The sequence below is a fragment of the Alnus glutinosa genome, chromosome 10 (genome assembly GCF_958979055.1).
Source record: "Alnus glutinosa chromosome 10, dhAlnGlut1.1, whole genome shotgun sequence".
NCBI classification, from domain to species: domain Eukaryota; kingdom Viridiplantae; phylum Streptophyta; class Magnoliopsida; order Fagales; family Betulaceae; genus Alnus; species Alnus glutinosa.
In genome coordinates, this window is record NC_084895.1 from 912206 (window position 1) to 939637 (window position 27432).

At 34.9% G+C, this 27432-nt stretch overlaps 2 long non-coding RNA genes across 3 annotated transcripts; both read left to right on the top strand.

Moving 5' to 3' along the window:
- Window positions 1-132: 132 nt before the first annotated feature.
- On the top strand, window positions 133-22795 carry LOC133879403 (uncharacterized). 2 transcript variants are annotated; one of them, XR_009902067.1, is made up of 5 exons: window positions 133-472; window positions 2654-2726; window positions 3792-5564; window positions 21103-21200; window positions 22496-22795. It is a non-coding gene; the product is annotated as an uncharacterized LOC133879403 (long non-coding RNA). The 2 variants fall into 2 exon arrangements; XR_009902068.1 differs by lacking the exons at window positions 2654-2726; window positions 3792-5564.
- On the top strand, window positions 5572-7312 carry LOC133879404 (uncharacterized). Its single transcript, XR_009902069.1, has 2 exons — window positions 5572-6667; window positions 7116-7312. It is a non-coding gene; the product is annotated as an uncharacterized LOC133879404 (long non-coding RNA).
- Window positions 22796-27432: the final 4637 nt, after the last annotated feature.

The following is a 27432-nucleotide window of genomic DNA, read 5'->3' on the forward strand; positions in this document are numbered from 1 at the left end:
ACCATAATTTATAGAAAGTATGGGCATTTAAAATATTAAAAATCCCACCCACTGCCACGTGTTGGCTTGTGGTTGGATGAGAGAAGATAAGATATCTTCTCTCCCTCAATTTTTAGCCACACACTCACTCACGCCACTTTCTTCTTCTTCATTTCATTTTTCCTTTTTCTTTCTCTTTTCTTCTCCTTTCTCACGCACCCACCAGCCTCCTTCTACCTTTCATTTTATTTCTTCTTCCTTTCTTTCTCTCTTCTCCCCATTTCTTCTTGATTTTTCTGCACACCAGCCCGGGAGAGAAAGTGAGAGGCTGAGATGAGAGGAGAGACCCGAGTAGGACCCGGTACCTCTGGAGGTCCGGCCGGCGGCTGTTCAACGATGGTCGGCGCCGGCAAAGCTAATGGTTCGAATTCCGGCGGATTGGAGGTGCGAAATCCGATGAACTTCCGGTGGTTTTTGAGCTCTGTTTTAATAGGTAATTTTCAAGCAAATTCTCAGATTATTCTAAGTATTTTGGGTTTGATATTTGAGGGATTTCTATTGGCCGAATGGGTCTTTCTTTGGGGTTGGATTTATAAATTGAAGCCTTAGGATTTTTATGGGTTATTGTTTGTGTTTATAATTTTAGGGTTATACAACAAAAATAGAAATTGAGTTGTTTAGGGTTTTGATTGATGAGCTTTTGGTTAGGTTTCCATGGAGAAACCGAATGGGTCTCCTTGTGTGGATAATTTTGGAGGATTTCTCTAGGCATGAGCAAATGGGTATTTCTTCTAGAATTTTTGTAACTATCGGTTAAGGGTGAATTTTATGGGTAGGTGTTGGATGATTCATGGTTATTGGATTTGAAGTTCTAGGGCTGAATCTGAAAATTGGAAGTTTGGATTTCATGTTAAACTTTACCGAGCATTGATTGGTGCTTTGTTATGGAACTTTTGGTGGTTGATGGATTGGTGTATTTTAGTGGTTAGAAATTCTGGATTCGTATTTTGTTGTGGATATATTAGAAGTTTGATTTTAGGTGAATGATCATATGATATTTGTGATTTTTGGTTATGTTAGTATGTTGTTAATGTTTTATTATGAATTGTTGAATGATGGTTAGATTGGATTCAGCTTTAGGGATGAAATCTAGTAGATGATTTTGGTTTGTGGTTGGAATTTTAGATTAGTTCTTTGGAGTTTGAAACCAATTGAGTTAAGTGTTCATATTTATGGTTCTTTGATTTCCATAGAGTTGTTGATGGGCTGATTTGGACTATTTTTGATGGGTTGATTGGAAGTGATTTAGGATGTAGGTACTAGATTGTTGGATGTCGTTAAAGTGTTGGATTTGTAACATGTTGGTATTAACTTCTCTATGAATATAGATTTTAACGGTTAGATTGCCTTATAAGAGTTATTGACCCTTGAGTTGTTTTATTGGGAGATTGGCTTCATAATAGATTTATTGATATCTAGAAATTTGAGAGTTTATTTAGAGTTCGGAATGTAGTTTGCTAATTGGTTGTTGATGGGCTTCGAATTGTTATCCCTTGGCTGGCCGTGTAAGGAAGTGTCGTTGTAAATGATGTTTTCTTAGTTAGCTTGGCTAGTTAGAGATGCTTAAGTGAGAAGAATGCGGTTTTAGAATTGAATTTTTCGGTTCTTTTGCTATATATTCATGATCATTTTAAGGGAGTCTATTGGCTAGTTTGATGTTGAAGTTAATGGGTTTAGATCCCTTTTGTGTAAATGGAGAGATATGAATCCGTATATGTACAAGGGTTGAATTAAGATCAAGATAATGGGTAATAATGATAAATAAGTAAATAGACCGTAGGACTTTAGTCTAATATAATTAAGATATATAGTAAGTGAATAACTAAATATAAAATAAATGCAAGAATGATATCGAACAAACATAGGTAATAGTTTGGATAGTGGAATAGACATAACATGGTCCATAAGAGTGATAGACTAATAGCAAATTAAGCCCAAAGTATAATCCTTAGCTTTGATGTTTATGTATATGTCTCAAGCTTTAATAAATAAATATATTGCAATACGTGATTTTAACCTAATCTAACAATTAATATGTTAAACAAGATTAAGGTTTTATAATCTAAACTATTCATATGGATAGTAATTAAATAACTAATGCACTTATTCATGTATATTAAAAGTACTTAAGTGTATTATTGAATTAGGCTTATGTGGATAAACAAACCATAAGCTTAACATCTAATAATGATAATAAGATAACTTGGTATCCAATTTATCTATCTATGTACACCAAGTATTTTAGTGTATTAATGGGCTAGGTTTAAGTGTTGTATGTGTAAATGTATATATGTATACATATGCATGTACATGTATGTGACTTAAATATATATATAATGCTAACTTGGTAAATAAACAAAAAACTATAAAATAAAGGGATTAACAATGATAATGTGACTTAATGATAATTAGTAGGCAAGTAAAATAGTAAATATGTTTTAAAGATAATAAGCGAAATAAAATGGGAACCTAAACCTAAATGATAACCTAATAATAGTTTATGATACTTAACTAGATTTAGACGCGGGAAATGCGGCGTGTGAGCACGCGGGTAGTCTATGTGTCAAAAAGTGTAGAGTTCAATAGCGTAGCCTAACGATACCAATGTTTGCAGGATAGTGTCCGGATTGGAGACTTAAATGGGTCCTCTAATGTAGAGTTCGAGTCATGAGTCCAATGCAGCCAATGTGAGTATTCTACTCACTGAGAAGTATTATTTTCTTATATGATGAATTGTAAAATATATTGTTTTACAAACCTGAACCAACTGTATGTTGATTATGATCTGTTTTGGATGATTTGAGTATTTTTTAGTACATTGAAATTATGATGATGTTTTGAAGTATGAATATGATATGTTGGACTGTTTATGTTTTATAAAGAAAGTAGGTGTTAAAGACATGATTATGAAATTAAATGTATAGTATTTAAGCATGAGCATTGAGCATGAAACATGAACGCATAAACAAACTATTAGGGGGATCTATGCCCCATAGGCATGAACTAGAAGGGGGACATACGCCCCAGGGGGATCTACGCCCCAAACGCATGAACTAGAAGGGGGACATACGCCCCAGGGGGATCTACGCCCCAAACGCATGAACTAGTGGGGGATATACGCCCCTTACGTATGAACTAGTGGGGGGGACATACGCCCCATACGAACACACGCATGAACTATGGGGGGACCGACGCCCCAGGGGGATTTACGCCCCATACGAATGTACACATGAACTAGTATTGGGAGATTTACGCCCCTTAGGAACATACGCATGAACTAGTATTGGGGGGACCAACGCCCCATAGGAATACAACAGAAACTTACATGAGCATGTATAGCATTGTTTTCATGAGTGTGATGTTTTTATACTATGAATAGTTTTGCTAAACGTATTAGTATGCATAAGAGTCTCAATGGAAAAGAACTTATGTATATTTCTATCGGATGGTTGCATGATTTAAATGTCATTGTTTCCTATAACAAATCTTCTACGTATAATTTTAGATGCCTAGTATGTTTAAATGTTTTCTATTAGTCGGTGTTTGCTATATCAGCTATGGGGTATTTCAAACAAAAGTTTATAAAATTGGTGGCTGTTATAGTGTACGCATGACTAGAAAAAGAAAAGTTGGTTCTTTGCGAAAACTTAGTGAATAGTATACCTCTGAGGTCTTAGTGTATTTATGTATGCTAAGGCGGTGGGCTCATAATTCCACCTATACGGATGTGGCAAACCCCCACAACCGTATAGATGATGTTTCTTTGGCTGCAGGTATTCCGGTCGTAGTATATGGTGTTGTAGAAGTATACTGAGAATATTATGACTGAAGCTCAACGCGACGGTTGTAATGTGTTAGACCGCGGAATGTCTATTCCTTTAGGTATTTTGATTATGGCTTGTGACGCTTGTGCCACATGATCTTTGTTAAGCCATTTATGTTTTGTATTTAATTCAAGGAAAGATTTAATCATATAGTTATTTAATGGCTCTTTGTTGTAATTATTTGTGATAGATGTATAAGATGTGATTTCCGCTATTAGGTTATGTTTTCCGCTGCATAGTTGATAGATGTTATACTCTGATTTGCTAGGTACATATTATGGAGTATGTACACATGTTGGCTTTGCGACATATCGTCGTGCCACTGTGAAGATCCGTTTATATTTTAAGGAATTAATGATTATGTGAATGTTTTGTATAAAAAAAAAAAAAAAAAGGGGTCGTCACAGGAGCTTTCTCTATAGATAAGTGTTTGAGCAGCAGCCGAGACCTATTTGAACTGGTATAATTTGGACAAGTGACTATTAGAATGTCCTTATCTAGCCCACCTGTCCAGACATGTTCGAATAACCATTTTAATACCAAAATTATGTCGTTTTGGATTAAGTATATGTTATGTTTACATTAGTTTGGTTGGCTATGTTGAATTCTTTTGTAACACTTGACAAAAAGACAAAAGTAATGTAAAATTGTAAGGACCAAGAAAATAAATAGGGAGTTTAGCATTTTATAATTTATATTTTATTAAATTGATGGGACTAATAATAAATCCTAAGTAGATAAAATGCTATGATTGGAATAAAATGGATTTAAGAGAAAGTAATATAATTTGAATAATAAAATACTAATGAGTCATTGGGTAATAAATAATTAATTGTACGGGTATAATATAGTTATATTAAATGTTAGGGTTTGATATTAATTTTTAAATGATAGAAATATTATATGGTGGGGGTCCTGATGTAATTAATGGAAGTTGAAGTTTTTATTAATAAAGAGAATCTATCCCTGTCACGTGGCTTTACCCAATTGGCTGGAGTGGATTTCACTATTTCCCCCAACCACTCACAAGGTGCCACGTGTCCCTTATCATTTTCTTTTCCTCCCTCTTCCTCCCTCACGCACGGATCCTTCTCCTTCTTCCTTTTCCTTCTTCCTTCTCTTTTCTTCTTCTTTCTTCGGTCTTCTTCTTCGCATGCCCGAACGACCCACAGAGAGAGGTGCCGAGAGACTGAGGAGAGATCGGAGAGAGAGTTTCAGAGGGAGACCGAGAGACTCGGAGTGAGAGAGAGAGAGAGACGAGATGAGACAGAGAGAGGGGGAGAGTCAGAGATCGGGAGAGAGTGAACCGGCGAGCCCGGAACCCAGGGAACGCGGGCGACTCGATTTTCGGCCGATGCTACCGGTGGATCTACTCCGGTGGTGCCTAGGACGCGAGACCCGACGAACCCAGGAGCTTGGACCCGCGACCCGTGAGCCAAACCCGATGAATTCGGGAGAACCTGTGTGACCCGACCCTTCCGGAGGTCTGATCCTCCACGTCCGGCAGTCCCGGTAGCTGTTTCTGGTGAGCCCGTGACCCGTGTGTGCAACCCAGCCGAACCCCGAAGCCCCGTGACCTAGAACCCGAACCTATGACCCGCTGAACCCGGAAGAAGACCCGGTTTTATAGGTGTTTTCCGACGGTTTTCTGGCGACTGCCAGTGGCGTTTTCCGGCAGATTTATTGAGGAAAATCCCCAAGGTATAAATCCTATAATTTTGTGGATTAATTTATAGATTTTTGAAATTAGGGTTTCATGATTTTGTTTGGGGTTTCTCTACTCTTTGGCCGGTTGATTTTGTGTACTGATTTGGGTTTGGTCTTGATTATGTGTGTGATGTGTTCCCTGTTGGTGGAGGATTTGGACGGTTGAGGTAGTCGGTTAAGTGTTGGCAGTGAGGGTGTGTGTGGGCTGTTTACTGATTTGGTGATTTTTGTAGTCTTGGATTTTGATACCCCTGTTTTGATAATCTAGTTTCTTGTAGGTTGTTGATGAATTTTGGGTAGAACCGTGTATTTGGAGGTTTAAGGAATTCCCTATTTTTGGTGGAAGTTGACAGTGGGTCTTTGGTGATGTTTGAATTGTATTGCGATGTTTTGATTAGGAGTGGTAGAGTTTTGAGCAGTGTTTTATGTTGATGTTGGTTTGTGATGATTTTGGAAGCTAGAATTATTTTAGATTGGTATGTGTTAAGTATAATGACCTTGGGTTGGGTATTGAGACCAAATTTATGATGTTAGCCATGAGGTGTTGTTGGCCTTGATTGGGTATTTGAGTATTTGTCTCTGTGATGTTCACTGTACGGGTATACCAACTGTGTGTGTGTAATGTGATAGTGTAGCCATATTTTTGGACCAGGTGTTCATGTTGGTCGAAAGCTTGGGGAGGATTTTATGGTTTAATGTTAAGGTTCATTTTTGTGGGTTCGGTTATGTAGATCCTTAGATAAGAAATGCTGTAATTTTAGGTATTGACCGAAAGGTTAAAGGGCTATGTTTTTTGGAAATTAAAATAAGAAATGTAAAGCATATTTACTAGGTTGAGTGTCTTTAAAATTAAAAGCATGTTTATCATATTGAGTTTCTTAAACTCATAATGATAAATATGAATGATCTTCTAAAAGAAAAACGATAATTGTACTTATGTGAATATAATTGGGATTTATGAATGATGTTAATATCCTATGTATGTGCATATATTTGTTGCAGATGATGAGTTAAGAGTTGAGAGACTGTACAAAAGGGGACTGTGAGTATTTCTTACTCACTGAGGATGATACGTGTGGTTTAGTCTTTAATGACTGGTGATCTATGCTTTATTTGATTGTATGCTATTTGATGTTTAACGTTTAACATGTGTAACATGCTTTGGTTGGAATTATGTATATGTTGTTGTTGGCATGATTATATGATGGTGTGATGTGAATCTGTTAATAAAAAGACTGAGGTTTATGTACCAAGGCATCAATCTAATGATAAGACCGATGGATGAACCAAAGGATGAAGGGTAAACAGAGAAAAACAGATATGGAAGTAAAGTCCAGTAGTAGCGAAGAAGATAGCGCTAATGATGTATTGACAAGAGATATAGTTTTGAGTATGTGAATAGTTAATGAAAAGGGATAAGCATAATTGTAGGTGAAAATGATCATGTGTTTGTGAATATATTTGTCATCATTTGAATGCATCGTATATGGTTATATAAATCAGTGTGTCACTGTGGTTGAGGACCGTTGACTCACTCGACCACAGCATGAGATTGTGGTGTTAACCACAATCACATGCGAGTTTTGCAGGAACGAAGATAGGAGCTGCTAGGTTGATTAAGGACGAGACCTTTAGTTTGTAAATTTTATATACAATGATTCCGTAATGTTCGTACCGCATGTGGTACGCTTATTGTTATTTAAATGTATGTTATTATATCAGATCAAATAGTTATTATTTTATATATTGAGTTTATTCATTAAGCTCTGATGTATTATTGTAAAAGAAAGATGTACTCCGCTGTTAATTTTTATTTCGATGACATCGTTGTTGATGTCGTAACGATACGTAAAAAAAATCAAAATTTTCACTTACGCTTTTTATTAAAAAGCGGGTCGTTACATTATGGTATCAGAGCAGTTAGTCCTGAGACCCAGTGAACCTTTAGTGTCGTAAGGTGACCTAAGTAAATTACAATTCAGTGGTAGAGCAGTTTGCTCTAAAGACTGATAGAAATGACCCTAGAAGTCTAGAGGTAGCACAAGAGCTATAGGTAAAATAAATAACTTTTTATAAAAGCTTTTGTGTGAAATAGTATGGTTGATGAGATTAGTAACTATTGTCTACAAATATGATTTCTTAAATAAAGCCATCTATGCTTGCATTGTCTAATATTAATGATGATATGTTTTTGTGGTAAATATAATGATGTATGCATAATATGACTTTGATGCTTAGGTGCTACTTTGCTAAATATGATCATATATGCGTGGTATAATCTTTACATATATGCCTCTTGCTATTCATGTTATTTAACCTATCAATATCATTTGTGTGATAGATAACATATTGATATGACTTCTAGTTAGTAGCTCATAGACTTGATTGGCAGGTTGGATATATATATATATATATATATATATTTGCATGATTGCATGCTAAAAAGGGGTTTGCAATAGAATCTATTTCAGTTTTGGACCCAAGAAAATGTTTTAAGTATATTGAGTATATCTTTTAACATTGTCACTTTTGTTTGTAAAATGATATTTAGATGCGATGAAATGGTGTTTGGAAGCAGTGAAAATGTTGTTAAAACAAAAGCTTTGTGAAAATGATATATGTATATTATAGACATATGTTTGTTTTGTTTGTCTAATAGCAACGGAGACACTCCTATTGAATAGAAGGAGTAAAACTTTTGTTCCAGGATGAGGATACTCATTCGTGTAATAATCCATTAAATAAGGGGGAGTTAAACTCTTATTTCTCCTATTGAATAGAAGGAGTAAAACTTTTGTTCCAGGATGAGGATACTCATTCGTGTAATAATCCATTAAATAAGGGGGAGTTAAACTCTTATTTCTCCTATTGAATAGAAGGAGTAAAACTTTTGTTCCAGGATGAGGATACTCATTCGTGTAACAATCCATTAAATAAGGGGGAGTTAAACTCTTATTTCTCCTATTGAATATAAGGAGTAAAACTTTGGTTCCCGGATGAGGCTACTCATTTGTGTAAAACAATCCAATGAATATGAGGGAGTCAAACTCATGTTCCGGGATGGGAAATAATACCCATTCATGTACTATTATATGTTTTCAAAAGAGGTTTTGAAACAATAAGAATTCATTTATGAAAAACTTTTGGGAGAATGTGTGCTATGCATGTGTATGTACGCTTAGCACGTGACTCTATTTTAGATTATGTGCTTAGCGTTGTGTTTGTCAATAGTTGAATAAACACTTTTCAATAGGTTTAACAGTCTAAATGTCATAGCGTTATCTGAGATTATAAATAAGCACATTTAATTTGTGTATGAATGACTCTCAAGTGAAAGATCTATAATTTTTGTAGATATTAAGAATAGAATAGATATGTGTATTCAAGAATCTATAAGGATGAGAATTGATTAAGTAATTTGATAACACTTGGAGATATTATTTCCTTATGCATCTGATAAACTTTGGAGAAGTTAGAGTCCTTTAATTGATAAATTGTTGGGATTCATATTGCTATGATTTAGAAAGAATGATGATATATGATACTCAAGGGAATGATTTGACTGTTGAAGCTTTGAAGTTATATAAGCAATAGAATTGCCAAGAAAAATCTGGAGATATAAATTTGGCAAACAAATAACTGATCACTGCAGGAAATGATTATATCTTAGAACTTTGTATCGATGTATAGATTGATTCAGTGGCATAAAATGTTTAAGATTTATTTGATCTAAATGCTTAGCCTTGATGATGAATCTAAGCTGCTTCGGCGATTGAGTTATAATGATTATGGTAGTTTTAGATTTTGCCAAATAATTGAGGATCCTATGATATCATCTTAGATAATTTGATATGATGAATTAACAAGTGTCAATTGAGGTTTGCTAATGATTTTGTATTGGCTGAATTTGAGGTTCTTAAATGATTAAATACTGATATCATGATGTCAGCCAAAGATTGGAATTTTGATGATATGTTTATATTTTTTATGTAACTATTTGATATTGGATTAGAAAGATATGATGTGAGGATATTGATAACCTTTTGAATGTTCATTGTTGGAAAACAATGTGTGAAATTAAAATCTGTCTTTGAGGTCACTTGGAGAAAAATCAAGTTTATTGATTAAAGTGTGTTAAGTTCATTTGGAGACACGATAGATAGTTATGGAGAATAGGTTATGATATACCATTTATATCGATGCCTAGTTGAATTTTAAGAAAGTGAGAAATGCTACATGATAGATCAAGAAAGTTGTTCCTAAATCAGGTTACAAGAACATGGTGGCTGGTTTTGATATTTGATATTAATACCATGTTGATTTTAGAGATGACTAATTCAATGAAAGTCTGATTTCTAGCTGAACCATGTTTGAGGTAAAACTTTGTAATGGAATGCAAAGATAAAGTTTAGAGACATTATTTTCTTACACCCTTTTCGGTGGATAAGAGAAACAAGATCTTTTCAAGTAAGGGTTATTTGTAAGATGGATTTAAGCTTTACACCCCAGTTGGTGATGCCATGATCTTAAAGGGGTAATTATGATTATGCTTTTGATGTAATACAAGTTACAATTGGAACCAATTTCTGGGCTATAAGAGATCAATCTAATTGATTTGAGGAGATAGCTACTTATTTGAACATTGGGGAATTCTATAGACTAGGAATTTACTCGAGGAGTTTATTTTAGTCTTCCACTAAGCTAGATTTGAGGATAATTGAGGTAAACTATATCTTGATCTATATTTTGATGCTTAGTGTGATCTCCCATAATATGATCTATATGTCTGAGGTCTAAGGAATTAATGACTACCTTCTACTTGAGGATATGAGTGGTTAGACTTAGACTTATGTTAAAAGATTTCCTAATGGAAGGAAGTTCCGACTCCTAAGAATGACGAAGGACGTATTTTAATTGAAGACGTTGGACCTTGAATTAGTTTCTCTCCTAGAATTGGAAGCTGAAATTTCAATAACATAAGATGGAATTTTAACAATAAAAGATAAGGTTAAATTCCAGTATCTTACTTGAGGTATTCAGAGGTACAATGATCTGATCAGGTACTGCTAACACGGACGAACAAAGTAGACGAGGTCTATAATAAGAGCAGACTTTTACGTTGAAGCAGAGAAATGGAAACAATGTGGATGGTGAAAATTAGATGTTAACCATATAGGTTAAAGATTGAATACCTAGTACAGTTAACTTTGAGGACTATTACAGTGGCTTCAAGTAAGCATGTGAAATCATAAGAGGTGTTTGCAAATTTCGAGGACGAAATTTTTATAAGGAGGGGAGGATGTAAGGACCAAGAAAATAAATAGGGAGTTTAGCATTTTATAATTTATATTTTATTAAATTGATGGGACTAATAATAAATCCTAAGTAGATAAAATGCTATGACTGGAATAAAATGGATTTAAGAGAAAGTAATATAATTTGAATAATAAAATACTAATGAGTCATTGGGTAATAAATAATTAATTGTACGGGTATAATATAGTTATATTAAATGTTAGGGTTTGATATTAATTCTTAAATGATAGAAATATTATATGGTGGGGGTCCTGATGTAATTAATGGAAGTTGAAGTTTTTATTAATAAAGAGAATCCTATCCCTGCCACGTGGCTTTACCCAATTGGCTGGAGTGGATTTCACTATTTCCCCCAACCACTCACAAGGTGCCACATGTCCCTTATCATTTTCTTTTCCTCCCTCTTTCTCCCTCACGCACGGATCCTTCTCCTTCTTCCTTTTCCTTCTTCCTTCTCTTTTCTTCTTCTTTCTTCGGTCTTCTTCTTCGCATGCCCGAACGACCCACAGAGAGAGGTGCCGAGAGACTGAGGAGAGATCGGAGAGAGAGTTTCAGAGGGAGACCGAGAGACTCGGAGTGAGAGAGAGAGACGAGATGAGACAGAGAGAGAGGGAGAGTCAGAGATCGGGAGCGAGTGAACCGGCGAGCCCGGAACCCAGGGAACGCCGGCGACTCGATTTTCGGCCGATGCTACCGGTGGATCTACTCCGGTGGTGCCTAGGACGCGAGACCCGACGAACCCAGGAGCTTGGACCCGCGACCCGTGAGCCAAACCCGATGAATTCGGGAGAACCTGTGTGACCCGACCCTTTCGGAGGTCTGATCCTCCACGTCCGGCAGTCCCGGTAGCTGTTTCTGGTGAGCCCGTGACCCGTGTGTGCAACCCAGCCGAACCCCGAAGCCCCGTGACCTAGAACCCGAACCTGTGACCCGCTGAACCCGGAAGAAGACCCGGTTTTATGGGTGTTTTCCGGCGGTTTTCTGGCGACTGCCAATGGCGTTTTCCAGCAGATTTATTGAGGAAAATCCCCAAGGTATAAATCCTATAATTTTGTGGATTAATTTATAGATTTTTGAAATTAGGGTTTCATGATTTTGTTTGGGGTTTCTCTACTATTTGGCCGGTTGATTTTGTGTACTGATTTGGGTTTGGTCTTGATTATGTGTGTGATGTGTTCCCTGTTGGTGGAGGATTTGGACGGTTGAGGTAGTCGGTTAAGTGTTGGCAGTGAGGGTGTGTGTGGGCTGTTTACTGATTTGGTGATTTTTGTAGTCTTGGATTTTGATACCCCTGTTTTGATAATCTAGTTTCTTGTAGGTTGTTGATGAATTTTGGGTAGAACCGTGTATTTGGAGGTTTAAGGAATTCCCTATTTTTGGTGGAAGTTGACAGTGGGTCTTTGATGATGTTTGAATTGTATTGCGATGTTTTGATTAGGAGTGGTAGAGTTTTGAGCAGTGTTTTATGTTGATGTTGGTTTGTGATGATTTTGGAAGCTAGAATTATTTTAGATTGGTATGTGTTAAGTATAATGACCTTGGGTTGGGTATTGAGACCAAATTTATGATGTTAGCCATGAGGTGTTGTTGGCCTTGATTGGGTATTTGAGTATTTGTCTCTGTGATGTTCACTGTACGGGTATACCAACTGTGTGTGTGTAATGTGATAGTGTAGCCATATTTTTGGACCAGGTGTTCATGTTGGTCGAAAGCTTGGGGAGGATTTTATGGTTTAATGTTAAGGTTCATTTTTGTGGGTTCGGTTATGTAGATCCTTAGATAAGAAATGCTGTAATTTTAGGTATTGACCGAAAGGTTAAAGGGCTATGTTTTTTGGAAATTAAAATAAGAAATGTAAAGCATATTTACTAGGTTGAGTGTCTTTAAAATTAAAAGCATGTTTATCATATTGAGTTTCTTAAACTCATAATGATAAATATGAATGATCTTCTAAAAGAAAAACGATAATTGTACTTATGTGAATATAATTGGGATTTATGAATGATGTTAATATCCTATGTATGTGCATATATTTGTTGCAGATGATGAGTTAAGAGTTGAGAGACTGTACAAAAGGGGACTGTGAGTATTTCTTACTCACTGAGGATGATACGTGTGGTTTAGTCTTTAATGACTGGTGATCTATGCTTTATTTGATTGTATGCTATTTGATGTTTAACGTTTAACATGTGTAACATGCTTTGGTTGGAATTATGTATATGTTGTTGTTGGCATGATTATATGATGGTGTGATGTGAATCTGTTAATAAAAAGACTGAGGTTTATGTACCAAGGCATCAATCTAATGATAAGACCGATGGATGAACCAAAGGATGAAGGGTAAACAGAGAAAAACAGATATGGAAGTAAAGCCCAGTATTAGCGAAGAAGATAGCGCTAATGATGTATTGACAAGAGATATAGTTTTGAGTATATGAATAGTTAATGAAAAGGGATAAGCATAATTGTAGGTGAAAATGATCATGTGTATGTGAATATATTTGTCATCATTTGAATACATCGCATATGGTTATATAAATCAGTGTGTCACTGTGGTTGAGGACCGTTGACTCACTCGACCACAACATGAGATTGTGGTGTTAACCACAATCACATGCGAGTTTTGCAGGAACGAAGATAGGAGCTGCTAGGTTGATTAAGGACGAGACCTTTAGTTTGTAAATTTTATATACAATGATTCCGTAATGTTCGTACCGCATGTGGTACGCTTATTGTTATTTAAATGTATGTTATTATATCAGATCAAATAGTTATTATTTTATATATTGAGTTTATTCATTAAGCTCTGATGTATTATTGTAAAAGAAAGATGTACTCCGCAGTTAATTTTTATTTCGATGACATCGTTGTTGATGTCGTAACGATACGTGAAAAAAATCAAAATTTTCACTTACGCTTTTTATTAAAAAGCGGGTCGTTACAAAAATTAATATATTTTCAAAATATTAGGGCATAAAAAAAAAAATTAAAACAAGTTTAAAACACCCAAAATCGGCCCAAATTATTTTAAAATCATTTAAAATTGGACCTTGTAGAGACCCAAGAAGGCCTAAATGCCTATTACCTATATGCCGATAGTGGATAATAACCACAATAACTATGCGGATGCGACTAGTAAAAACATGACACGGATGTGAATATATAAAAGTGAGATACACATTTTGCGGATGCAATTGCGGATATTGCAATTTTTTTTTTTTTTTAGCATCTCAATGTTTCATGGAGTATTAGATGCTATAAATTATTCAAAAATTTGTGATAAAATCTCATGATACAATATATAATAGATTGTAATAAACTAAAGGTAAAACTTTACTTGTAACCCATGATCTTTTATCACTTTTACAATTAAGTACTTAAACTTTAAAAAGTGTTCAAAATTCTCAAAATACTCATTTTTTTAAAAAAAAAAAAATAGAAAATTTTTCAAAGATTCAGGCATGAATATTTTTACAAATTTCATTAAATTTTGACCAACACCTAAATCCTTGCAATTTTTTTCTTTTTTTTTTTCTTCCTAAAAAAATAAGGGTATTTTAAGAATTTTGATAGGGTTTAATGAAAAATTCTAACGGAGAGTTGAAATTAAAAAAAAAAAAATTGAAAGTTGGATACCTTAAATTGACATTTTTTAAAGTTTAAGTACTTAATTACAAAAGTGGTGAAACATCAAGATTTATAAGAGAAATTTTTCCTAAACTAAACCAAAAGAGGAAGAGACTGTTGGATTAAAGCAATCAAACCTGGTTCTTGTAAAGATTTTCATCGTAAATGTCTTCAAGGGACCAAGAAAGCAGAGTGTCAAGGAAACCATGATCATTAAAAGCTGCTCTCTTTGTCTTTGAACTTTCACCCTCCATCATTTCCACTCTTCCAATATCTTTTCGCACAATCTTCTCCTTCTTATCTAAAGCCAATATCAGTGATCGATGATAAGAAAAGAAAAGAAAAGAAAACCCAATTCACTTGGAAACTTTAGAAGCTTAGAACAGGGACAGGCCATGGGTATATATTTAGGAGAGAGGAATGGGATTTCATAGGAATGTCGTCTTCATTTCTGTTATTTTTTTTTAAAAAAAAAATAAAATAAAATTATATGCCCATTTTTTCAAAGTAATTACATTACACTTTTTATTTTACTTATTTAACACTTTTTATTTTACTTATTTAATTTGAATATATTTTTTCAATGATTTTTTTATCAAGATGAGAGACAATGATAGTCTTAGTATAGTGACCGCACGCAGCTCATGGGGAAGAGGATCTGCGAGAGAAAAATGAGGTTGGAGAGTTCACCTGAGAAAAGGCCCTCCTATATCCATTTATAGGTCGTCACCTCGCCTTGCTTTTCGAGGTTTTAGGAATTCTTGTCAATAATTTGTTATTGATGTGGCGATTTCTTCCTCAAGTTAGCAGAGTGGGGGAATTGGGTGTTGGGCATTGTACATTGACGAGAGTGCACTCGAATCCTTGCTGGTTGTCTGGACTACATGTCATTGAACATTCCAGTTCCTTTAGTTATGGACCATCGACCTTTTTAGGCCCATTCAGTAATGGGCCGTTGGGCCTTCTGGCAACTTTGGTGGGTGACTTATCAAAAACCCATCGGTAAGTAGGCGCTCCAATAGTCACAAATTTCCTTGAACGATGTGGCCTGATAGTCGTTCATGAAAAATTCGATTATAGGTTCGTCTATAAGTAAGCCCTCCAATAATGTCCTAATTTCCTTGAACTGAGAATTTTTATTGTACCAACGATAAGTAGGCCCTTCATATAGAATAATTTATTATTATTATTATTATTATTATTTTTTAATACTTGGTGAGTGTACAATACTCATCAAATTTAATGAGCGTTCTAGTATCTCACCAATTTTTTTGTTAAAGTAGCTAGTTGAGTGCATGTAATTTTTCATCCAAATTTGTATCCTGGGTAGACAAAATAACATTTGGCTAGCCAAGTGTAAATGCTCTTAGAGCACTCCTAGTGAGCTCTTCAAACAAAAGTTAAATACTATGACGAGAAAACTGCTATTAAAAATTTCGATCATAAATTAGAGTTAAGTATGATCTAATTATGACTTAAGGATGCTAGGGTTGGTTCCCATTTTGTATAGTGTGAGGCCTTGGACCTTTTAAAGGATTTTTCTATTGAACCGAATGTTGGAAGTTAGAATCGAACGATTGATGAAACCCTAGCCACGAATGTGAATTGAGATTTGAACGTTCGATGAAACCCTAAACTCGAACGTTCGACAATACAACGCGAACGTTCAATTAAAACCCTAACATCATTGGTCCTATAGTACACTGGACATTTGATAGTATACCCAAAACATTTTGTAATGCCCTAAATAAAAAATATCAAATTTATTTTTCAAAATGATACTACGATGAGCAACCTGCTATTAAAAATTATTGCATTATAAACCACTAATTAGTCTAATTTAATATATATATATATATATATATATATATGATGATTTAGTTTCACTTTGGTTGTTCAATGATTGTGGGTTTTAATTAATAACTATTTCTATATGAAAGTGAAAAGTCTTCCACTACAGGCTCTCTTCGGAGAGTGTGAGATCACTGAGCTATATTCATGACGAAATATGAGGCTAGGAGACGAACCATGAAATTAATCATCAATTGATTAATTTCACGAGGCCGTTACACTTTAGCATCATCTACTGAGCCTCTCCAGCAGACTAGTAAAAAATGGCTTATTTTAGTTATATTTAGCTAATAATATGAACAATTTTTCTTCTCCAATAGACTAGCTAAAATACTTTTTGTACTATAGTAAATAGCAACTTATGGCTCTTCACCATAGCATACTACATCAATAAAATATTGATTCTTTCTTTCTCTTCTTCTTCTTCTTCTTCTTCTTCTTTTTTTTTCTTAAAGAAAACAATAAAAAAACTCTAAAAAATAATATTTAAATAAAATATAGAGAATAATAAAGAATATGTTGGAATGTATATAGAAAAAGCAATAGGTGAAACAGAAATTTACACTTTTTTTACTAAATATTTTAGCTATTATTATTGGAGATGCTCTAAAATCATTTTAAAAAAAAAAAAAGAAAAAGAAAAAAGAAAAGAGAAGAGAAGAGAAGATAAAGTTTCCGGGGTTCATAAAACATTACATCCAGTAGGGGACTCAACCATTTTCATTCTCAATCCATCCACCCACGTGTTTGGCACACCCCCTGGTTGGCGTGATAAATGCCTAACCACTACAAAAATGCATGCATTTTGACACGTGCAGTTTGACACGTGTACAGTGTCGTACACGTGCCAAACAGTTAGACACGTGCATTTTGACACGCGTGATACGCGTGTCAAATGTGCATGTCACGAACTGCACAATTTGACACGTGTATTGGAATACACGTGTCAAATTTGACACGTGTATTCCAATACACGTGTCAAATACTCGTGTCAAAAAAATTTGACACGTTTATTGGAATACACGTGTCAATTTTTATTTTTTATTTTTTAAAAAAAAATCCAAATTCAGTTTTTTATTTAAATTAAAAATACAATTAAAAAATTGAATAAAAATTTTAATTAAATAAAAAACTTAATTTGAATTTTTTTTTTAAAAAAATAATTTTGTTATTGTTTTATAAAATTTATTTGGGTTAATTAAATTTTTTTTTTAATTTTTCAAGTTTTGTAATTTCCGACCACAAATAACGCAATATTTATTTTACCCAAAAACAGCACGAAATCATATTACACAAACCAATAGTTAATAACACATTCATTAACGAACAAATATTTACAAACAAAAAATAATGACACAAAATATCTACAAATCTGAAGGGCGTCCCTGCGAATCACGAGGTACCGTCCCAGGCGTGTTCTCGCCAACCGGCGATTGCTGCGCAATGAATGGTGTAGCGGGCGAAGGTGTAGCGACAGTGGAGTGCTGGCTCAGCTGTCGTCCAACAGGCGACAACGTACCAACCGTTGTCGAATTACCTGCAAATAATATAGACAATTAAAGTATATAATATTACTTGCAAAATTAAAGGGGTAATGAAAACAAATTGAAATTAATTTTGTCCTAAATCATACCTGCAGATGCACTACTAACGGACGAGGTACTACCTACGTGTGCAGGTGAAGACTGATTACCAAGACGTGGTGCTAATACTCCCATGGAGGACATGAAGACCTCAAAGTGTCGCATGCGCTGCTCTATGCCTTCGAACTGTTGCACGCGCTGCTCCAACCGGTCATTCCTCGCTCGCTCAGTCTGTAGCTCCGCTTGGATCTCTTCCATCTTCCGAGACTGTTCGGCCCAATCCCGAGACGTGCCCTGAGATTGTGAAGACTAAGAAATTAAATAAGGCATTTGAAATTTAATAAATGATATTTATTAAATAAGATGGGACTAGTAATAAGTTATAAGCAGATAATCTTATATGATTGAAATAAAAATGAGTCTAGTATAAAATAATGGAAGTTGTAATAATAGAATGCTACTAATGGGCATTTAGGAAATAATAAGTAATTAATCGTTTTGATGAAATATGGTTAGATTAAATGTAGGGTCAAACATTAATTGTCAAAAGATAGGATCATTAAATTAGTGGGGTCCTGATGTGAATAATAAAATGTGGGGCTTTAAAAATAAAAGACAATAACCCCTTACCACATGTTGGTTTGTGATTGGGTGGGATAGGATAACATTATCCTATCTTCTCAACCACACACGTTACCCCCCCCCCCCCCCTCCCACCCAATTCTTCTTCCTTCTTCTTTCTTCTTTCTCTTCTGTTGTCCTTCTCGCCAGACCCACAGAGACAGCAATAGAGAGAGTGAGAGAAATCGAGTGAGAGAGAGATGCGAGAGAGTGAGAGATAAGAGATTGAGAGGGAGACCCGAGAGATTTCCGTGGAAACCCGCCAGAAACCCGTGACCCGTGTGTGCAACCCGACGAATCCGGGAGAACCCGTGTGACCCGATCCTTCGGTGGTGAAGTCCGGCGCGATTTCCAGCGGCTCCAATGGATTTCCGGCGAAGACCCGTGAGGCACGAACCCAGAACCCCTCAGACCCGCGACCCGTGAGCTCAAACCCGTACGACCCGAGCAACCCAGAACCCGACGACTTGAAGGCTAGTTTTTCGGCGAATTTCCGGCGGTCCAGTGGGTGTTTTCCGGCCTATCCCTGTAGAAGCTTGAACCCGTGAACTGGTACAACCCGTGACTGCAACCCAGTGACCCGCTGAACCCATGTGGAGACCCGGTTCTCCATGGCGTTTTCCGGCGACTTTTTCGGCGAAACCAGTGAGCGAATTCTGATGGATTTTCTGTGAAAATCCTCAAGGTATAAAATCCTATGATTTAGTTTAAATTGTAAATTGGATTATTATAAACCCTGTTGGTTGTTGGATCGGCTGAGCCGTGATTAGGTAGTTGATGTTTTCTGTTTTGAGGGTTCTTGATTTCCAGTGTGTGTGTCCGGCTGAGCCGTGTGTGTGTGGTTTATTTTGTGGATTGATTGGATTAGTGTGAAATTAGGGTTTGGTTGGATTATGATTTTGGGGATTCTCTACTGTTGGCCGATTGAGTGTATAATTATGGATATTGTGCTATTTGATCAGTACACAATGTTTGATTTGAGGAATTATTGTAGTTGGATGGGTGTTTTGGATTCTTGATCGGTTGAGTGGTGTGTGTGTACTGTTTGGCTAGGTACTGATTTGGGCTGATTATTGGTGTTGAATTGTTGAATGTGGTTTGTTGTTGTGGATGAAGGCTGATTTGAGGGTTTGAAGGCTCAGTGAATTAGTTGTGTTATTTTGTTGTGGATTATCGGTTTAGGTGATTTTTTGGGTGTTAGTTTCATGATGGGAATTGTTGGGTTTAATGATGAAATTATGGATTTGTTTTTAATGGCTGATTTGATGATGTTTTATTGAGTCTTGTTGGTGGAGCTTGGTTGAGGATAGGTTCCGGTTAATGTCACAAGGAAATGGTCGAATGGTTAAGTTCATTACCATGGTAATTCTAAATCAGAATTTATGGCTTGATGTGGGGAGATTTTGGTTGGCTATGGACGATTGGGTTGAGGATTATGTGGTTTAGATTTTGGTAGTTTTAGTTCTTTAATTTCATTAAATGATTGAGTTGTTTGGATTGGGAAAGTTTTGGAATTTTTGGTGATATGGAAGGGTATTTTGATGGTAATTCAAATCTAGATTTGGGAATTGTAAATTGAGTATTATGCTTATGGAAGGGAGTTGAAGCTTTGAAGGGTGTGTCTTTGTTGTTGGATTTCATGGATGAGTTTGATTTCTAGTTAAGCTGTGTTCCCTTGATGAAGCTTTAGCTCTTAGTGGCAATTTATCTTAAGGAATTATGTTAGATTATGTAATACAATTCTAGTCTTCATGTAAGTTGATGAGAATTGGTCTTGATATGTAAATGAGGATTTTGATGATATGTTGGATAAGGTTGTGGATTTTATGTTATGATGGTGCTAATTGCATAAGTGTTTGGTTAGGAATCCTTTGGAAGGAAACCGGTTGGGCTAATTGCTTGTGTTTTTAGTCATTTGATTTCTATAGTGATGTTGAAGGGGGTGTTTTGCTTGGATACGATAGTTGTTAGAGAAGAGTTTAAGTTAATGCATATAGGTCCTTTGTTAAACGACCAACAAGGGATAGAAGCTAAAGTTGCGAATGTATGTGTTTAGGTAATTTTATAGAAAAACTATGTATGTGCCTCGACCTAATCTAATATAATCTAACAAGCTTATAGGAACACATAAATTAATATGAATCCAATATGGGGTGACTAAGTAGCTAATCCATCTATCCATGTACACTAAGTGTTTTAGTGTATTATCGGATTAGGTTTAAATGTTGAAGGTATATATATATATATGTTAAATATATATAATGTGAACTTAGTAAATAAGCAACAAACCATTAATGGATTCACAATGGTAATGTGATGTAATAATAATATGTAGGCAAATAAAATAGTAAATACATCTCCTAATTAATAAGCAAGATATAATAAGAACCTATAACCAATGCTTAGCCTAATAACAGTTTAGGATACCTAGCTAGCTTTAGAAGCGAGTGATGTGACGTGTGAGTACGCGGGTAGTTAGGATGTCATAGAGTATGTGATTCAATAGCATAGTCTAATGCTACCAATGTTTGCAGGATCATGTTCGGATTGGAGACTTTAATTGGTTCTCCAATGTAGAGTCCAAGTGACTAGAGTCCAAGGAGTGTTCGAGTTGGAGTCCAATGCAGCCAAGGTGGGTATTCCACTCACTGAGAAAATATATATTTTTATATGTATTGGATTGATAAAAATATATATATTGTTTATGAAACTGAACCAACCATATGATGAAATGTATATGCTTTGAGATGATTTATTAGTTTCGATTATGTTTAAACTATATCAATGATGTTTAAGAGATAGTGCAAGAGTGAAAAGTATTGACTAGATTTAAAGTGTTAAGTTCTGCGGTTGAGATTTAAATTATGCAAATTGTTTGAGAACATGTCATGTTGAAACTGCGTAGATTTGATAAAGAAACTAAGTTTTGAATGATTTCAAAGTGTTGGGTAAAATGCTGGATTTGTTTAGTTTTGAGAGGATGTGTTTTAACAAATGCATGATTTCAGCGTGACACAGTAGTGAAATATATACTGGTCAAGCACGGAACATTGAGCATGTAGTATAGAGCATACATCAACAGTAGTACAGCAGTAAAGGAACAGGATACACAGTAAAACAGCAGTTATCAGCATCGTGGGGGACCGAAGCCCCAGTAGACCCAGTCATGCATATCATGTATAGCATTGTTTAATGAGTGATGTTTTTATGTTATGAGTAGTTTTACTAGACGTATTGGTATGCATAAGAGTCTTCATGGAAAAGATCTTATGTATACTTTTATCGGATGGTCACATGTGTTAATAGCATACATTGAACTTGAAAGTACATGGATACATGATTGCCCAGGTGCGAGTAATGACATGTCTATGAGTAGGAAGGTTGACTATTCTTGTTCTCCAGGAAAGACGTGTTAGCATGATTGAGTTTAGCTCTAGTGCTCTCATGATCTACTGGCGTCAAGGCACGAAGCTGAAATACGATTAGAGATGGTGTTGCGAGTGTTTTGTTGATGGATGTTGTCCTAGTACGGAAGAGTAAGATGCCATGTTCTTTGCTTAAGACTTATGTGTATACGTGATATCTGTGATGGAGTGATCGTGTGCACATATGTCCAAGCGACCGGTGAAAAGTATTATTATAGAGGAGTCTATATGTAGAATCTTCCAAGCGGTAGATTGGAACTTCTACATATGTTCACAGCTATATAGTATGTTTTAAATGTTTTCTAAATAGTCGGTGTTTGTTGCATTAGCTGTTTGTAAATGGTGGCTAATATAGTGCTCGCACGACTAAAAATAAATAGAGGTTGGTTCTTTGTGAAAACTCAGTTAGTCTTATACCACTGAGGTCTTAGTATGAGGTATACTAAGGCGGTGAACTCACTATTTCACCTATGCGGATGTGGATACCACCACAACCGTGTAGATGATGTTTCTTTGGCTGCAGGTACTTCGGTATAGTCGATGGGTCGGTAGCAGTGTGCTTGGGATATTATGACTGAAGCTCGCCGCGACAGTTGTAATTGTCGGACCACGGGTTGTCCACTATTTTATAGGTTTGGTATGGCTTGTGACGTTTGTGTCACTTATTCTTTGTTAAGCCATTATTGTTATAGTGTTAATAAGACTCAAACAGATAGATGTTAAATGGCTCTTTGTTGTAATTAACTTGTGATAGATGTATAAGTTGTAATTTCCGCTATTCAGATTTATGTTTTCCGCTGCATAGATAGATGTATGTTATACTCTGATTATCAGGTACATGTTATGGGGCATGTGCCATATGTTGGCTGAGCGACACGTAGTCGTGCCACTGCGATGACTCGTTTTATGTTTGTATACAAAAAAAAAAAAAAAAAAAACGGGTCGTCACAGAGATGGTCCCCCCTGTGACCGAGGCCTATATGAGAAACATGTCCCTCGAACAGGTGTGACGTTCGGCCCAACCTGCCGAACCCTCCCTGCATACTCAGGCCTCCCAACCGCCTGTTCGTAAGCGTCGTTCGGTGCCCAACGCACCGTGTCTGCGGAGACGCTTTGCGTGGCAGTTGGATCACTGGATAAACTCTGCGTCATCCTCTCCTTTACGTCGTCAACATGAAAAAGTCATATATACTATATAATGACATATCACACATAATTTAAAAATATTAGTAAATTAAATTAGTAGCATACGCATAGGACCCGTGTACGGTCGTTCACGTATGTGCCGTCCTTCCTTGTGTGGGTCTTCACGAACGACGCGGCGCGAGTGGGGGGCGTGCCAGATGTACATGTCTGTCGTCATGCAGTTGACATATATAACAAACAGATAGCGATAAAAATAGTATCAAGAAAAAGAAAAACAATTACCAACAAATATTAAAAACATAAGCACATATATTTTCATACCTCCTCGTGATTAAATCTGGCATAACTTTTAGATCCCGCACAATGGGGAAGGTCATTCCGCTCCCGCAGCCTTTTCATCCGTTCAGAGGTTGCCTACGCATTGAACATGAAAAAAAAAAATGTAACAATTGACACACTTATAAACCCTAACCCTAAGTGTATATATTATAACCCATAGCTTTAAGTGTATATATATTATATAAACCTATAAACCCTAACCCTAAGTGTATATACTATATATAGCGATAAACTCTAACCCTAAATACATGTACTATATACATAGCTATAAATCATAATCCTAAGTATATGTACTATATATATCGGAACAATCTAATTTTGAATTGCTCGTGATTTAATATATATATTTAAAAGTATACAATAATAACACATGAAAAATATATTGACATTATTATTCATAAAATGTAAAATCAATTAAATTATAACCCATAGCTTTAAGTGTATATATTATATAAACCTATAAACCCTAACCCTAAGTGTATATACCATATATAGCGATAAACTCTAACCCTAAATACATGTACTATATACATAGCTATAAATCATAATCCTAAGTAAATGTACTATATATATATCGGAACAATCTAATTTTGAACTGCTCGTGATTTAATATATATATTTAACAGTATACAATAATAACACATGAAAAATATATTGACATTATTATTCATAAAATGTGAAATCAATTAAATTATAACCCATAGCTTTAAGTGTATATATTATATATACCTATACACCATAAAACCCTAACCCTAAGTGTATATACTATATATAGCGATAAACCTTAACCCTAAGTATATATACTATATATAGCTATAAACCCTAACCCTAAGTGTATATACTATATATAGCGATAAACCTTAACCCTAAGTATGTATACTATATATAGCTATAAATCCTAAGTTTAAGTGTATATACTATATATATCAGAACAATCTAATTTTGAACTGCTCATGATTTAATATATATATATTTAAAAGTGTACAATAATGACACGTGAAAAATATATTGACATTATTATTCATTAAACGTAAAATCAATTAAATTATAACCCATAGCCCTAAGTGTATATATTATATATACCTATAAACCCTAAAACCCAAACCCTAAGTGTATATACTATATATATCGATAAACCATAATCCTAAGTATATATACTATATATAGGTATAAACCCTAGCCCTAAGTGTATATACTATATATACTATATATAGCTATAAACCCTAACCCTAAGGGTATGTACTATATATAGCCATAAACCCTAAATGTATGTACTATATGAGGGACTAAACTATAAGTATTTAATTCATTATGTAGCGCAGAACTCTAAAAATAATTGCATTTACTATATATAGCCATAAATAAAAAGGTTACTGTATATAGTTTTTAAACCGTTTACATGCATGCATATCTATATATATAGTATTAATTATAGGTTTTTTAACTTTGTTATGTTTAAATTTTTTTTTTTTGGTTTCTAAACGTAGATGGTGTACAAAACTAAACCCTAATTTAAACTATTTGGTTTAATTATATATATAGCACCAAATTTGTTTAATTATGCATATAGTACAATATGTAAATTAAATTAGGGTTTACGTACTTATTAGTATACTATATATATATAAATAAGGAACCTAAAAAGTATAAATTCCAACCAACAAATTTACATATAGCATATAGTACAATATGTAAATTAGGTTAGGGTTATGTACACCGTATTCTTGGATTAGAATTGTATGATTAATAATGTAAGGAGTTTTTTTTTTTTTTTTTTTTTTTAATAATTAATACAACACAGATTTTTTTTTTTAATATATATTTGGCGAAATAATAACTTTTTGACACGTGTATTATTACACGTGTCCATTTGGACACGCATATGAAATACACGTGTCCAATTGGACGCGTGTATTCAGACATGCGTCCAAAATTGACACGTGTAATAATACACGTGTCCATTCGGACACGTGTATTAAATACGCGTGTCCAAATGGACACGTGTATTACATACGCGTGTCCAAATGGACGGCTGTACAATTTGACACGTGTCTCCCATGACACGTGTCAAATTGGACGCGTATCTACAGTAACGGGTACTGTAGACACGCGTCAAACAGCTAAAATTTTTGTAGTGAACAATAACACATCACCACCAAAAAAAAAAAAAAAAAAAAAAATTTACTTTCGGAGGTTCGAAAATTTGAAAGCAAGCAGAAAAAGGAGCAAACAACCAAACGACAAGTTATAAAGCTTTGTCAAAAGAGATCTGTGTTTGTCTTACAAATTCAATGGTAGATTTAAAAATATATATATATATATATATATATATATATATAAACGAAGTTGGATGAGAAAAGGAAAAATATTTTTTGTTTTTTGGTTGAAAATAGAGCTTTTGTCTGTAGAGCTTTGTCAAAAAGTTTTACTTCTGAAAAGTTGTTGAGCTGTTTGACAAATATTGTGTTAAGTATTTTTTTTTTCTTGGCTATTAATGATGTTTGGTAACAAAATAAAAAAGAAAAAAGTTCAAATATTTCACTCAAATTATCGTTACATTGATAATGTCTTCCCAAACTTTCAATTGGGATAATGTCCACCAAAACTACCAAACAATTGTCAATGTCCACAAGATTAGCAAAAATACAAAAATGATCCTAAACATTTTTTAAAAAGAAAAAAATATTCTAATAAATTTAAAAAAGAAATCAAAAAAATAAAAATAAAAATCAGCCATTCACACCCCTTTCTAGTGTCATTTGTGATCAAAACTGGAGTTGGCCCTTGCTAGGTCAGAATCTCTGGTTATGGTTCATACTGGAGACTATAATCAACCCACTTGGTGTATATTGTTCGGCTGAAAAGGTTTTTCAAAAGAGATTTCCCCTTCCCCCTTGTTTTTAGTTTCCTGACTGTTTTTATTGTTGGCTCCAGACCCAAAATCAGCTTCTAAAGCCTTTGACTTACCCTTATGATCAGCACTACTATTTGTCTTATCCTTGCTACCATCCTCGTCATCATCCTGGTCAACAGATGTACTTGTAGCTTCTGATGTCTCAACCAGAATGTTTGTGCCCACTACAAAAATACTGACAATTGGACGCGTGTCTACAGTACCGGTTACTGTAGACACGCGTCCAATTTGACACGTGTCTTATGAGACACGTGTCTAATTGTACAGCCGCCACAATTGGACACGTGTATTAAATACACGCGTCCAATTTGACACGTGTATTTAATACGCGTGTCCAATTGGACACGTGTATTAAATACACGTGTCAAACTGTTTTTTTTTTTAAATATAATTTTTTTTTATTAAATAGAATTTTAACAATTGGACACGAGTAGTAAATACGCGTGTCCAATTTGACACGTGTATTTAATACGCGTGTCCAATTTGACACGTGTATTAAATACGCGTGTCAAACTGTTATTTTTTTTCAAATTTAATTTTTTTTTTATTAAATAGAATTTCAACAATTAGACACGCGTATTTAATACGCGTGTCCAATTGGACGCGTGTATTTAATACGCGTGTCCAATTGGACGCGTGTATTTAATACGCGTGTCCAATTGGACACGTGTATTACATACACGTGTCAAACTGTTATTTTTTTTCAAATATAATTTTTTTTTTAATTAAATAGAATTTCAACAATTGGACACGCGTATTAAATACGCGTGTCTAATTGGACACGTGTATTAAATACACGTGTCAAAATGTTATTTTTTTCTAAATATAATTTTTTTTAACTAAATAGATTTTTAACAATTGGGGACGTGTATTTAAATACACGTCCCGGATTGGTGTAGGCAGGCGCGCAGGAACTATATCCCGCGCCCACCTGATTGTTAATTTAAGTTTCAAAACGGAATTTTTTTTTTTTTATACACTCTCGTTCGCTCTCTCTCTCTCTGCGCGCTCTCACTATTCTTTCTCTCTCTCTCTCACTG